The sequence below is a fragment of the Cryptomeria japonica genome, unplaced genomic scaffold, assembly GCF_030272615.1.
Source record: "Cryptomeria japonica unplaced genomic scaffold, Sugi_1.0 HiC_scaffold_196, whole genome shotgun sequence".
Lineage (NCBI taxonomy): Eukaryota > Viridiplantae > Streptophyta > Pinopsida > Cupressales > Cupressaceae > Cryptomeria > Cryptomeria japonica.
The window spans coordinates 205,001-220,000 of record NW_026729018.1 but is presented as its reverse complement, the minus strand read 5'-3'; the positions used below and the strand labels follow the sequence as shown (position 1 = coordinate 220,000).

At 59.6% G+C, this 15,000-nt stretch overlaps 1 non-coding gene across 1 annotated transcript; it reads right to left on the bottom strand.

Annotated features, from left to right (window-relative positions):
• Positions 1–2,594: 2,594 nt before the first annotated feature.
• Positions 2,595–2,713, bottom strand: LOC131868137 (5S ribosomal RNA). The gene has a single exon (XR_009366629.1). It is a non-coding gene; the product is annotated as a 5S ribosomal RNA (ribosomal RNA).
• Positions 2,714–15,000: the final 12,287 nt, after the last annotated feature.

Genomic DNA, 15,000 nt, shown 5'->3' with positions numbered 1-15,000 from the left:
CCGGGTGCGCACCTCGCCTGCACCTTGGCCGGGGTGGGCACCTTGGCTGGGTTTGCCCAGGGTGCGCTCCGAAGCGGGGTTACTGGAGCGCCCCCTCTTTTTTTGTCAGAGCGTTTGGTGGGGTTTCTCGCATTGGCTCTTCCCAGGCCCGGTTGTTGGGTGCGCTCCCACCCTGGCGCGCGCGAAGTTGGAAGTTGGGTTAATTGCCCGGGCGCGCACCTTCGCCAGGGTGGGCACCTTGGTGCGCACACCTTGGCTGGGCTGCGCACCAGGGCGGGCTCAAGATGGCACCAGCATTCCCTTTTTCTCACTATCTTTCAAAACGGAAATTTTAAAATCTCGTTTTTTTTTTGCCTTTTATGGAAATTAGTGAAGGCATCGCATCAAAGGTGCGCACCTCGCTGCCCACCTTGGTGTGCTCCGAGGTGCCCACCACGGTGCGCAACGCCGGTGCGAACCCGGGAGCGCCCCGATGTGTGCTCCAAGGTGCGGCGTGCACGAAGTCGGACCCCGGTTTGCCCCGGGTGCGCACCTCGCGTGCACCTTGGTGCGCACACCTTGGCTGGGTTGCGCGGCCTGGTGGGCACCATGGTGCGCACCAAGGAGCGCTCCGAAGTGTGCTCCAAGGTGCGGCGTGCACGAAGTCGGAGCCCGGTTTGCCCCGGGTACGCACCTCGCGTGCACCTTCGCCGGGGTGGGCACCTCGGCTGGGTTGCGCGCCCTGGTGCGCACCAAGGAGCGCTCCGAAGTGTGCTCCAAGGTGCGGCGTGCACGAAGTCGGAGCCCGGTTTGCCCCGGGTGCGCACCTTCGCCGCGGTGCGCACCATGGCGTGCACGAAGTCGGAGCCCGGTTTGCCCCGGGTGCGCACCTCGCGTGCACCTTCGGCGGGGTTGCGCGCCCTGGTGGGCACCATGGTGCGCACCAAGGAGCGCTCCGAAGTGTGCTCCAAGGTGCGGCGTGCACGAAGTCGGAGCCCGGTTTGCCCCGGGTGCGCACCTCGCGTGCACCTTCGGCGGGGTTGCGCGCCCTGGTGGGCACCATGGTGCGCACCAAGGAGCGCTCCGAAGTGTGCTCCAAGGTGCGGCGTGCACGAAGTCGGAGCCCGGTTTGCCCCGGGTGCGCACCTCGCGTGCACCTTCGCCGCGGTGGGCACCATGGCGTGCACGAAGTCGGAGCCCGGTTTGCCCCGGGTGCGCACCTCGCGTGCACCTTCGCCGGGGTGGGCACCTCGGCTGGGTTGCGCGCCCTGGTGCGCACCAAGGAGCGCTCCGAAGTGTGCTCCAAGGTGCGGCGTGCACGAAGTCGGAGCCCGGTTTGCCCCGGGTGCGCACCTCGCGTGCACCTTCGCCAGGGTGGGCACCTCGGTGCGCACACCTTCTCAATGTTTTCTTGCCTTTTCTGGAAATTGGTGAAGGCAGCGCATCAAAGGTGCGCACCTCGGTGTGCTCCGAGGTGCGAACCCGAGAGCGCTCCGAGGTGCCCACGAAGTCGAAAGTCGGGTTAATTGCATTGTTTTCCCCGGGTGCGCTCCGAGGTGCGCAACATCGGCGCGCACCAAGGAGGGCTCCGAAGTGTGCTCCAAGGTGCGCACGATGGCGTGCACCTCTGGTGCGCACGATTCGGAGCTCGGTTTGACCGGGGTGCGCACACCTTGGCTGGGTTGCGCACCTTTTGTGCGCTCCAAGGTGCGCACGAAGTCGGAGCTCGGTTTGCCCCGGGTGCGCACCTTCGCCAGGGTGCGCACCTTGATGCGCACGCCTTGGCTGGGCTGCGCACCTTGGTGGGCGCCATGGTGCGCACCTTTCGTGCGCTCCAAGGTGCGCACGAAGTCGGAGCTCGGTTTGCCCCGGGTGCGCACCTTGGTGGGCGCCATGGTGCACTCCGAGGTGCCCAAGATTGGTGCGCACCAAGGAGCGCTCCGAAGTGCGCTCCAAGGTGCGCGCGAAGTCGAAAGTTGGGTTAATTGTCCGGTTTGCCTCGGGTGCGCACCTTGCGTGCACCTTCGCCAGGGTGGGCGCCTTGGTGCGCACACCTTGGCTGGGCTGCGCACACCTTGGCACCCGCGTTTCCTTCATTTTAAATTTTTTTTTTTTACAATCTCTCAAGTGGGAAATTCTATAATCTCAACTTTTTTTGCCTTTTCAGGAAACTTTTGAATGGAGCGCATCATTGGTGCGCTCCGAAGTGTGCTCCAAAGCTCTCTCCAGCTGCGTGCACCTGCCCCGGCCGCGCACCCGGCCCCGCCCAGCTTCGCTCACCTGTCCCGGGCGTCTGGTGCGGAACCTTAGAGTAAGAAACATCACCGTGCACCTTGGCCAACGTGCGCGACTCGACCGAGCGCGCACTGGCCGAGGTGCACACCGATTTCACCTGGGTGCGCGCGCAGCACCTCGGGCGCACCGGGGTGCGCGCACAACGCCCGGGTTGCACCGTGGCCTGTGTGCTCGGGGCGCCTCGGGTGCGCGCTCGGTGTCGCCCCCGCGCGCGCGGTAGTGCGGGCAGCGCACCCCGGCCCGGCCCGGCCCCGACGAGAACGCAAACGGGCAAAAGGTTTATTCAAATAGCATTGCGACGCCCGGCGAAAAACTAAAAAAGGGTGCAACACCGGGACTTCCCGGGAGGTCACCCATCCCAGTACTACTCCGGCCCAAGCGCGCTTAACTGCGGAGTTCTGATGGGATCCGGTGCACTAACGCTGGTATGATCGCACCCGTTATGAGCTTGTCGCAGTGTGTACTTAGCAAACCGCGACCCACGTGCGAATCCACCCCGGCCACCCACCCCCGTCGAGGTGCACACCCTCCCTCGCGAAGTGCGCCCCGTTCGCCAAGTGTGAGCCCTGCCCGGGTGCGCGCACCTTGCTAGGGCGTCGGGTGTGCACCCGGCCCGGCCTACGTGCGTGCACCTGGAGGGGGCGTCGTGTGCGTGCAGTGTCCCGTCTGCAACGCGGTGCCCACACACCACCTCGGGCGCAACGACCTGCGCTCACATGTGGGCCGAGTGCACCTTGGTGCATGTTCGGGGCGCCTCGGGTGCACGCTCGATCTTGCCCCGGTGCACCAAGGCGCTCGGTTTGCCCCGGGTGCGCACTTGGTGCAAGGTGGGCACCCAAAATAGGGATCAAGCACCAAAACACAAGTTTCGGGATGCAAAATGGGACCCAAGGACCACAAATGCGTTCCAAGACCCATGATGGGTCCACGAGAACAAAAATGTGTTCCGAGACTTAATAAACAAATATTGGGTTTTAGGAGAAGAAACATGCTCTGATGCCCAAAACGAGAATCGACCCCGAAAAGGCCACAGGCCAAAAGTGGGATGCGAGACAAAAAAAAATGGGACCCGAGGACCAAAATTGGGTTCCCAGGTCGAAGACAGGGCAACCGGACAAGAAACGACCTCTAAGGCTCGAAATGAGTCCCGACGACTAAAACTTGACAAGAAGCACCCATCAGGCACCCAACTCGACACCCATGGGATGCCGACCCACCCGGGCTTCCACCTAGCACACCTTGGCACCCACCCACCCTCGCACCCAACCTCGCACCCAACTTAGCACCTTTGAACCCACATTGGCACTCACCCTGACCCTGGCACCTTGGAACCCACATTGGCACTCACCTTGACCCTGGCACCCACCTTTGCACTCACCTTGGGACCCACCCTGGCTCCCACCTCGGCACCCACCCAGACACCCACCTTGGTTCCTTGGCACCCACCTTGGATCCTTGGCACCCACCCCGACACCCACCTTGGCACGCAACTTGGCTACTTGCCACCCACCTTGGCTCCTTGACGCCCACCCCGACAACCACCCCGTGACCTACCCTGGCTAGGGTTGGTGCACACCCACCCTGGTGCCCACCTTGGCACCCACCCTATGACCCACCTTGGCACGCACCTTAGTACCCACCCCGTTACCCACCCTAGGACCCACCCCGTGACCCACCTTGGCCAGGGTGGGTGCACCCACCCTGGTGCCCACCTTGGCACCCACCCATCCTAGCACCCAGCCTGTGACCGGGCTTGGAACCCAACCTTGCACCCGCACCCGTCTTGGCCAGTGTGGGTGCGCACCCATCCTGGCACCCACGTTGTGACACACCCTTTAACCCACGCACCCTAGCACCCACGTTGGCACCCACCTTGGAACCCAACCTAGCAACTTGGCACCCACCCCGTGACCCACCTTGGCATCCACCATAGCAGTCGCCGACTTGGCACCCACCTCGGCACCCACCTTGACACTTGTGGACCCACCTTGCCACTCACCCTAGCATCGACCCATCCTAGCACCCACCCTGGCACCTTTGCACCCTAGCACTCACCCATCCTAGCACCTAACCTGTGACCCACCTTGACACTCACCCTCGCACCCACCTTGGAACCCAACCTAGCACCCACCCACCCTGACACCAACCCTAGCACCTACCCACCCTTGCACCCACCCTGTGACCCATCTTGGCACCCACCCATCCTACCACTCAACCTATCACCCACCTTCTCACCCACCTTGGCATCCACCTTAGCACCCACCCACACTGGCACCTTGGCACCCACCTCGGGCAAGGTGGGTGCACACCCACCCTGGCACCCAATTTAGAACCCACCGAGCATGTTACCCACCTTGGCACCCACATTGCAGCCCACCCTAGTACCCACCCTATGACCCACATTGGCATCCACACCCTAGCACCCAGGCACCTCGACACCCGCCTTGACACCCACCCTAGCACTGAACCTGTGACCCACCTTGGAACTCACCCTAGAACCCACCCACCCTGTGAACCACCTTGGCATCCACCTTAGCACCCACCCACCTTGGCACCCACTCTAGCACTCACCCATCCTAACACCCAACTTGTTACCCACCTTGGCACCCGCCCTCGCGTCCACCTTGAAACCCACCCTAGCACCCACCCACGCAGGAGCCCACCTTGGCACCCAACCTAACACCCACGCATCCTGGCACCCAACTTGTGACCCACCTTGGAACCCACCCTAGTACCCACCTTTGAACCCACTATATCACCAACCCACCTTGGCACCCACCCTATGACCCTCTTTGGAATCCACCCTAGCACGCACCCACCCTGGCACCCACCATGGAGCGCACCCTAGCACCCACCCACCTCGGCACGCACCTCAACACCCACCTTGGTGTGCGCACTGCGCCAACCTCTCAAAGACCCTATGTGGTGCGCTCCAAAGTGTACACCTTTGGTGCGCTCCAAGGTGCGCACCTTTGGTGCACACCGAGGTGCACACCAAAGTGTGCACCGAGGTGAGCACCAAAGTGCACTCCAGGGTGCACACCAAGGCGTGCACCTTTGGTGCGGTCAATGCAAACGAATTCGGAAGTTGGGGTCGATGTCCTAATCGCTGCTGCAGACTACACGTATGAGAATCGGACAAATAGCTTTATATAGGGGAGGTGTTGCGTTTGATGGGTCGACTCCCCTGGTTGTGTGCACTGCACCAACTTCAAAGACCCTGTCTTGTTTAAGAAGTCAAAAGTTGGGGTGGATGTCCTAATCATTGCTGCAGTCTACGCATGTATGAGAATCAGACAAATAGCTTATATAGGGGAGGTGTTGCATTCGGTGGGTTGACTCCCCTGGTTGTGCGCACTGCGCCAACCTCAAAGACCCCGCATAGCAGAAGAAGTCGGAAGTCGGATTTTGGTGAGCACCAAGGCGTGCACCTTTGGTGCGGTCAACGCAGACGAATTCAGAAGTTGGGGTGGATGTCCTAATCGTTGTTGCAGGCTACACATGTATGAGAATCAGACAAATAGCTTATATAGGGGAGGTGTTGGGTTTGATGGGTCAACTCCCTTGGTTGTGCGCATTACGCCAACCTCAAAGACCTTGTTTTCGTTAAGAAGTCAAAAGTTGGGGTCAATGTCCTAATGGCTCCTGCAGGCTACACATGTATGAGAATCGGACAAATAGCTTATATAGGGGAGGTGTTGGGTTTGATGGGTCGACTCCCCTGGTTGTGCGCATTACGTCAACCTCAAAGACCTTGTTTTCGTTAAGAAGTCAAAAGTTGGGGTCGATGTCCTAATTGCTCCTGTAGACTACACATGTATGAGAATCAGACAAATAGCTTATATAGGGGAGGTGTTGGGTTTGATGGGTTGACTCCCCTAGTTGTTCGCATTACACCAACCTCAAAGACCTTGTTTTCGTTTAGAAGCCGAAAGTTGGGGTCGATGTCCTAATTGCTCCTGCAGGCTACGCATGTATGAGAATCAGACAAATAGCTTATATAGGGGAGGTGTTGGGTTTGATGGGTCGACTCCCCTGGTTGTGCGCATTGCGCCAACCTCAAAGACCCTGCATTGCGGATGAAGTCGAAAGTCAGAGTTTGGTGTGCTACAAGGTGTGGTCGAAGGTGCTCACCTAGGTGTGCACCTTTGGAGCACAGGAAAAGTGCCCTCCAAAAGTGCGCACCTTTGGAGTGCACAAAAGTGCCCTCCAAAAGTGCGCACCTTTGGAGCGCAGAAAAGTGCCCTCCAAAAAGTGCCCTCCAAAAGTGCGCACCTTTGGAGCGCAGAAAAGTGCCCTCCAAAAAGTGCCCTCCAAAAGTGCGCACCTTTGGAGCGCAGAAAAGTGCCCTCCAAAAAGTGCCCTCCAAAAGTGCGCACCTTTGGAGCGCAGAAAAGTGCCCTCCAAAAGTGCGCACCTTTGGAGCGCAGAAAAGTGCCCTCCAAAAAGTGCCCTCCAAAAGTGCGCACCTTTGGAGCGCAGAAAAGTGCCCTCCAAAAAGTGCCCTCCAAAAGTGCGCACCTTTGGAGCGCAGAAAAGTGCCCTCCAAAAAGTGCCCTCCAAAAGTGCGCACCTTTGGAGCGCAGAAAAGTGCCCTCCAAAAAGTGCCCTCCAAAAGTGCGCACCTTTGGAGCGCAGAAAAGTGCCCTCCAAAAAGTGCCCTCCAAAAGTGCGCACCTTTGGAGCGCAGAAAAGTGCCCTCCAAAAGTGCGCACCTTTGGAGCGCACAAAAGTGCCCTCCAAAAGTGCGCACTTTTGGTGCGCACCAAGGCGCTGGTTCGGTCGTTGCAGGCGAGTTCGGAAGTTGGGGTCGATGTCCTGAGCGGAGGTGCAAACTACACAGGTGTCGGAATCGGACAAATAGCTTATATAGGGGAGGTGTATGCTTCGATGGGTCGACTCCCCAGGTTGAGCGCACCGCGCCAACCTCAAAGACCCTACGGTATGGATGAAGTCGGAAGTTGGGTCCGATGACCAATTCGATTAGTAGGTATGCTCATGAGGTCGGAATTTGGGTCCGATGACCTGCCATGTGCAGGAAGGCGAATGTTGACACTGTGCGTTGCAAGGTGCACACCAAGGCGCTGGTGCGGTCTTTTTAGTCGAGTTCGGAAGTTGGGGTCGATGTCCTGATCGGAGGTGCAAGCTACACAGGTGTGGGAATCGGACAAATAGCTTATATAGGGGAGGTGTATGCTTCGTTGGGTCGACTCCCCGGGTTGAGCGCACCGCGCCAACCTCAAAGACCCTACGGTATGGATGAAGTCGGAAGTTGGGTCCGATGACCGATTCGATATGTAGGCATACTCGCGAGGTCGGAATTTGGGTCCGATGACCTGCCACGTGCAGGAAGGCGAATGTTGGCACTGTGCGTTGCAAGGTGCGCACCAAGGCGCTGGTTCGGTCGTTGGAGGCGAGTTCGGAAGTTGGGGTCGATGTCTTGATCGGAGGTGCAAACTACACAGGTGTGGGAATCGGACAAATAGCTTATATAGGGGAGGTGTATGCTTCGTTGGGTCGACTCCCCGGGTTGAGCGCACCGCGCCAACCTCAAAGACCCTACGGTATGGATGAAGTCGGAAGTTGGGTCCGATGACCGATTCGATATGTAGGCATACTCGCGAGGTCGGAATTTGGGTCCGATGACCTGCCATGTGCAGGAAGGCGAATGTTGGGACTGTGCGTCGCAAGGTGCGCACCAAGGCGCTGGTGCCGTCGTTGCAGTCGAGTTCGGAAGTTGGGGTCGATGTCCTGGTCAGAGGTGCAAACTACACAGGTGTGGGAATCGGACAAATAGCTTATATAGGGGAGGTGTATGCTTCGATGGGTCGACTCCCTGGGTTGAGCGCACCGCGCCAACCTCAAAGACCCTACAGTATGGATGAAGTCGGAAGTTGGGTCCGATGACCGATTCGATACGTAGGCATATTGGCGAGGTCTGAATTTGTGTCCGATGACCTGCCATGCGCAGGAAGGCGGAATTTGGGTCCGATGACCGAGTTGATGGCGTGCCATGCGCAGAAAGGCGGAATTTGGGTCCGATGACCGAGTTGATGTTGATGGCCCGCCATGCACAGGAAGGCGGAATTTGGGTCCGATGACCGATTTGAAGGCGTGCCATACGCAAAAAGGCGGAGTTTGGGTCCGATGACCGAGTTGATATTGATGGCCCGCCATGCGCAGGAAGGCGGAATTTGGGTCCGATGACCTGACATACGCATGGAGTCCGACTCGGGGGCCGATGTTCGATTCGATGACTTGCATTGTGGGTAAAGTCGGAAGTTGTGGTCTTTGACCCGATTCGATGACCAGACTTCGGCTGCTTGAGAATCGGACAAATAACTTATATAGGGGAGGTAGTGTTCTCGAGCATCCTCCCCCCGTGCCCGTTTATGTCGATTGATGCTGGTGCTCGACTGGTTGGAGCGCTCGGATGCAAAAATCTTGCACCAGGATTTATCGATTGTGATGGACACGGCAAGTCTCCTGATTGCTATGCAGGAGCTCATCGTGAATCTCTATGCGGCCTTGGTATGGACTCGACCTGCGGAATGGTTCGGCAATGGTAGTCGCTCCAACACGTCCTTGCAATGGCCACAGAGGTGATTCGACTAGAGCTCCAGTCTAGCTTTTGGGTTGCTTGGCGGACTGGTATAGCCGCGATCGAGTTCCGGCCATGAACGTTTTAGATAGCTCTTGGGCTTTCTGGGACGGAAGTCGGAAGTTTGGGCTGTTGTCCGATTTGATGACCATTCTTCGGATGTGTGAGAATCGGACAAATAACTTATATAGGGGACTGTGTTGTCTCACGCAGCCCCCTCCGTGCCCCTCTATCTCGACCGATGTTGGTGCTTGAAAGGGTTGGGATCGCTCGGATTTATAAACGTGCACCACCATTTGTCGAGTGTGAGGGACGCGGCAGGTCTCCTAAATGCTATGCGGGCACTCTCTGAGAATCTCTATCCGGCCTCGACACAGACTAGTCTTGCTGAATGGTTTGGCACTGGTAGTCGATCCAACACGTCGTTGTTGTGGCCGCCTAGGCGATTCGATTCGAGCCCCCGTCTAGCTTTTGGGTTGCTTGGCGGATTTTGCCCTATCCGCAAGTGAGCTCGGTCCCTAAACGTTCGAGAAACCCGATTGCTATGCGCCGACTCTCTTTCTTGCGAGCCTCCATCTAGCTTTTGGGTCTCTACGGAACGGAAGTCGGAATCTGGGACCGTTGTTTGATTCGACGAGGCAGACTACGGTTGTGCGAGAATCGGACAAATAACTTATATAGGGGAGGTGTTGACTGGAGCATTCTCCCCCGTGCCCCTCTAACTCGACCAATGCTGGCGCTCGAACGGTGGTAGCGCTCGGATTTTCATTGAGCGCCAGCATTGGTCGATTTAGAGGGGCATGCGAGATTCCCGAATGCTATGCGAGGGCTCTAACGGAAATGTCTATTGGTTTCGGTATGGATGCAATTGCGAGTGGTTCGGCAAAGGTAGTCGTTCCGATGCGTCCATGTCGTGGCCAAATCGATAATTCGATTTGAGCCCTCGTATAGCATTTGGGTCTCTCGATGTGATTCCGCATTCCAGTCCCTTTGGGCACTGCTTGAGCCGCATCCCAGGGGGTTCCCTTCCCAATAATCTGCCTCGCAACCCGATTGCTATGCGGTGAGGCTCCTCGGCCGCCTCGGAACTATCTGTGTATCAGACGCATCGCGGGATAAGGGGTTGGCAACGGTAGTCGCCCCAAGCGCGTCCGATGCTTGGACCATTCCGAGGCGGCCCTGAAGCCTCTTCCGTCTAGCCGTTGGGTCCTTCTCGCCGCATCCCTCGCCTCGCACCCCGATTGCTATGCGGTGAGGCTCCTCGGCCGCCTCGGAACTATCTGTGTATCGGACGCGTCGCGGGATAAGGGGTTGTCACTGGTAGTCGCCCCAAGCGCGTCCGATGCTTGGACCATTCCGAGGCGGCCCTGAAGCCTCTTCCGTCTAGCCGTTGGGTCCTTCTCGCCGCATCCCTCGCCTCGCACCCCGATTGCTATGCGGTGAGGCTCCTCGGCCGCCTCGGAACTATCTGTGTATCGGACGCGTCGCGGGATAAGGGGTTGTCACTGGTAGTCGCCCCAAGCGCGTCCGATGCTTGGACCATTCCGAGGCGGCCCTGAAGCCTCTTCCGTCTAGCCGTTGGGTCCTTCTCGCCGCATCCCTCGCCTCGCACCCCGATTGCTATGCGGTGAGGCTCCTCGGCCGCCTCGGAACTATCTGTGTATCGGACGCGTCGCGGGATAAGGGGTTGTCACTGGTAGTCGCCCCAAGCGCGTCCGATGCTTGGACCATTCCGAGGCGGCCCTGAAGCCTCTTCCGTCTAGCCGTTGGGTCCTTCTCGCCGCATCCCTCGCCTCGCACCCCGATTGCTATGCGGTGAGGCTCCTCGGCCGCCTCGGAACTATCTGTGTATCGGACGCGTCGCGGGATAAGGGGTTGTCACTGGTAGTCGCCCCAAGCGCGTTCGATGCTTGGACCATTCCGAGGCGGCCCTGAAGCCTCTTCCGTCTAGCCGTTGGGTCCTTCTCGCCGCATCCCTCGCCTCGCACCCCGATTGCTATGCGGTGAGGCTCCTCGGCCGCCTTGGAACTATCTGTGTATCGGACGCGTCGCGGGATAAGGGGTTGTCACTGGTAGTCGCCCCAAGCGCGTCCGATGCTTAGACCATTCCGAGGCGGACCCGAAGCCTCTTCCGTCTAGCCGTTGGGTCCTTCTCGCCGCATCCTTCGCCTCGCACCCCGATTGCTATGCGGTGAGGCTCCTCGGCCGCCTCGGAACTATCTGTGTATCGGACGCGTCGCGGGATAAGGGGTTGTCACTGGTAGTCGCCCCAAGCGCGTCCGATGCTTGGACCATTCCGAGGCGGACCCGAAGCCTCTTCCGTCTAGCCGTTGGGTCCTTCTCGCCGCATCCCTCGCCTCGCACCCCGATTGCTATGCGGTGAGGCTCCTCGGCCGCCTTGGAACTATCTGTGTATCGGACGCGTCGCGGGATAAGGGGTTGTCACTGGTAGTCGCCCCAAGCGCGTCCGATGCTTGGACCATTCCGAGGCGGACCCGAAGCCTCTTCCGTCTAGCCGTTGGGTCCTTCTCGCCGCATCCCTCGCCTCGCACCCCGATTGCTATGCGGTGAGGCTCCTCGGCCGCCTTGGAACTATCTGTGTATCGGACGCGTCGCGGGATAAGGGGTTGTCACTGGTAGTCGCCCCAAGCGCGTCCGATGCTTGGACCATTCCGAGGCGGACCCGAAGCCTCTTCCGTCTAGCCGTTGGGTCCTTCTCGCCGCATCCCTCGCCTCGCACCCCGATTGCTATGCGGTGAGGCTCCTCGGCCGCCTTGGAACTATCTGTGTATCGGACGCGTCGCGGGATAAGGGGTTGTCACTGGTAGTCGCCCCAAGCGCGTCCGATGCTTGGACCATTCCGAGGCGGCCCCGAAGCCTCTTCCGTGTAGCCGTTGGGTCCTTCTCGCCGCATCCCTCGCCTCGCACCCCGATTGCTATGCGGTGAGGCTCCTCGGCCGCCTTGGAACTATCTGTGTATCGGACGCGTCGCGGGATAAGGGGTTGTCACTGGTAGTCGCCCCAAGCGCGTCCGATGCTTGGACCATTCCGAGGCGGCCCCGAAGCCTCTTCCGTGTAGCCGTTGGGTCCTTCTCGCCGCATCCCTCGCCTCGCACCCCGATTGCTATGCGGTGAGGCTCCTCGGCCGCCTTGGAACTATCTGTGTATCGGACGCGTCGCGGGATAAGGGGTTGTCACTGGTAGTCGCCCCAAGCGCGTCCGATGCTTGGACCATTCCGAGGCGGACCTGAAGCCTCTTCCCTCTAGCCGTTGGGGCTTTCTCGCCGCATCCCTCGCCTCGCACCCTGATTGCTATGCTGTGAGGCTCCTCGGCCGCCTTGGAACTATCTGTGTATCGGACGCATCGCGGGATAAGGGGTTGGCAGTGGTAGTCGCCCCAAGCGCATCCGATGCTTGGACCATTCCGAGGCGGCCCTGCAGCCTCTTCCGTCTAGCCGTTGGGGCCATCTCGCCGCATCCCCCACCTCGCACCACGATTGCTATGCGGTGAGGCTCCTTGGCCGCCTCGGAACTATCTGTGTATCGGACGCATCGCGGGATAAGGGGTTGTCACTGGTAGTCGCCCCAAGCGCGTCCGATGCTTGGACTATTCCGAGGCGGCCCTGCAGCCTCTTCCGTCTAGCCGTTGGGGCCATCTCGCTGCATCCCCCACCTCCTCGGCCGCCTCGGAACTATCTGTGTATCGGACGCATCGCGGGATAAGGGGTTGGCAGTGGTAGTCGCCCCAAGCGCGTCCGATGCTTGGACTATTCCGAGGCAGCCCTGCAGCCTCTTCCGTCTAGCCTTTGGGGCCATCTCGCCGCATCCCTCGCCTCGCACCCCGATTGCTATGCGGTGAGGCTCCTCGGCCGCCTGGGAACTATCTTCGTATCGGACGCATCGCGGGATAAGGGGTTGTCACTGGTAGTCGCCCCAAGCGCGTCCGATGCTTGGACTATTCCGAGGCGGCCCTGTGGCCTCTTCCGTCTAGCCGTTGGGGCCATCTCGCCGCATCCCCCACCTCGCACCCCGATTGCTATGCGGTGAGGCTCTTCGGCCGCCTTGGAACTATCTTCGTATCGGACGCATTGCGGGATAAGGGGTTGTCACTGGTAGTGGCCCCAAGCGCGTCCGATGCTTGGACTATTCCGAGGCGGCCCTGCAGCCTCTTCCGTCTAGCCGTTGGGGCCATCTCGCCGCATCCCCCACCTCGCACCCCGATTGCTATGCGGTGAGGCTCCTCGGCCGCCTTGGAACTATCTTCGTATCGGACGCATCGCGGGATAAGGGGTTGTCACTGGTAGTCGCCCCAAGCGCGTCCGATGCTTGGACTATTCCGACGCGGCCCTGTGGCCTCTTCCGTCTAGCCGTTGGGGCCATCTCGCCGCATCCCCCACCTCGCACCCCGATTGCTATGCGGTGAGGCTCCTCGGCCGCCTTGGAACCATCTTCGTATCGGACGCATCGCGGGATAGGGGGCTGTCACTGGTAGTCGCCCCAAGCGTGTCCGATGCTTGGACCATTCCTAGGCGGCCCTGAAGCCTCTTCCGTCTAGCCGTTGGGGCCTTCCCGCCCCATCCCTCGCCTCGCACCCCCGATTGCTATGCGGTGAGGCTCCTCGGCCGCCTTGGAACCATCTGTGTATCGGACGCATCGCGGGATAAGGGGTTGGCACTGGCAGTCGCCCCAAGCGCGTCCGATGCTTGGACCATTCCGAGGTGGCCCTGAAGCCTCTTCCGTCTAGCCGTTGGGGCCTTCCCGCCCCATCCCTCGCCTCGCACCCCGATTGATATGCGGTGAGGCTCCTCGGCCGCCTTGGAACTATCTGTGTATCGGACGCATCGCGGGATAAGGGGTTGGCACTGGTAGTCGTCCCAATCGCATCCGATGCTTGGACCATTCCGAGGCGGCCCTGCAGCCTCTTCCGTTTAGCCGTCGGGGCCTTCCCGCCGCATCCCTCGCCTCGCATCCCGATTCCTATGCGGTGAGTCTTCTCGGCCGCCGCGGAACTATACCTGTTATTGCTACTGCATCCTTCGGCTGGTAACCTCCTCTGCCGCCTTGGAACGTTCTCTTTGTCGGACGCGTCGCGGGATAAGGGGTTGGCACTGGTAGTCGCCCCAAGCGCGCCCGATGCATAGACCGCTCCGAGTCGACCTTGCTTTCAGCCTCTCACATGCATAGACCTCTCTGAGTCGACCCTGCAGCCTCTCACGTTTAGCCTTTGGAATCTCGCCTCACAACATGATTGCTATCCTTGATGCATCCCTTGCCTCGAGCCCTGATTGCTTTCTTGGCTGCATCCCTCCTCTCCTCACAGCCCGGTTGTCATCACTGCTTCATCCGTCGCTTCATGCATTCTGGCTGCTGGGCCCTTCCCACCGCACACCTCGATTGCTATCTCTTCTGCATCACACACCCCGATTGCTATCTCTGCTACATCCCTCGGCTCTCACTTCTGCATCCTTCGCCTCACACCTCGATTGCTATCAATGCTGCATCCGTAACCTCACACCCCGATTGCTATGCGGGGAGGCTCCTTGGCCGCCTTGGAAATTTCTGTGTGTCGGACGCACCGCGGGATAAGGGGTTGGCACTGGTAGTCGCCCCAAGTGCGCCCGATTCTTAGACCGCTTCGAGGTGACCTCGTAGCCTCTTTCGTCCAGGCTTCCTGCCTTCAACGCCCTTTTTACACCTCGATTGCTATGCGCGGGCTCGTTGGCGTCTATCACCTCTCTGCGAAGAGTGGCACGATGATTGTTGGGGTAAATCGTAGCAGTCCGATCTCTGGCCTTGGGCCATTGTGAGGGCTGATCGATTTCCTGTGCGCATCTCGTGTTCGCCCAGTAACAGACTCGACGACTTGTAATCGGTCTTGTTCCCGATTGTTCCTGGAGGTAGTCTTCGGAACTCTTGGATTTGACCTGTCACTCGAACTGTCCTCTTCCGAGGATGCTTGTGTGTGTGTGCTTGTGCCATTTCCTTGGCGGTATTAACGAGATATTAAAGAGCGGAGTGAGCGCCTCGCCCAGCTATGTTTGGGGCTCTCACTCCCTTACCCGGTGTGCGACCGCTTTGCACGTAGGTTGCGGAGCATCGCGACTCTTTCGATGTTTGGCGGTTGT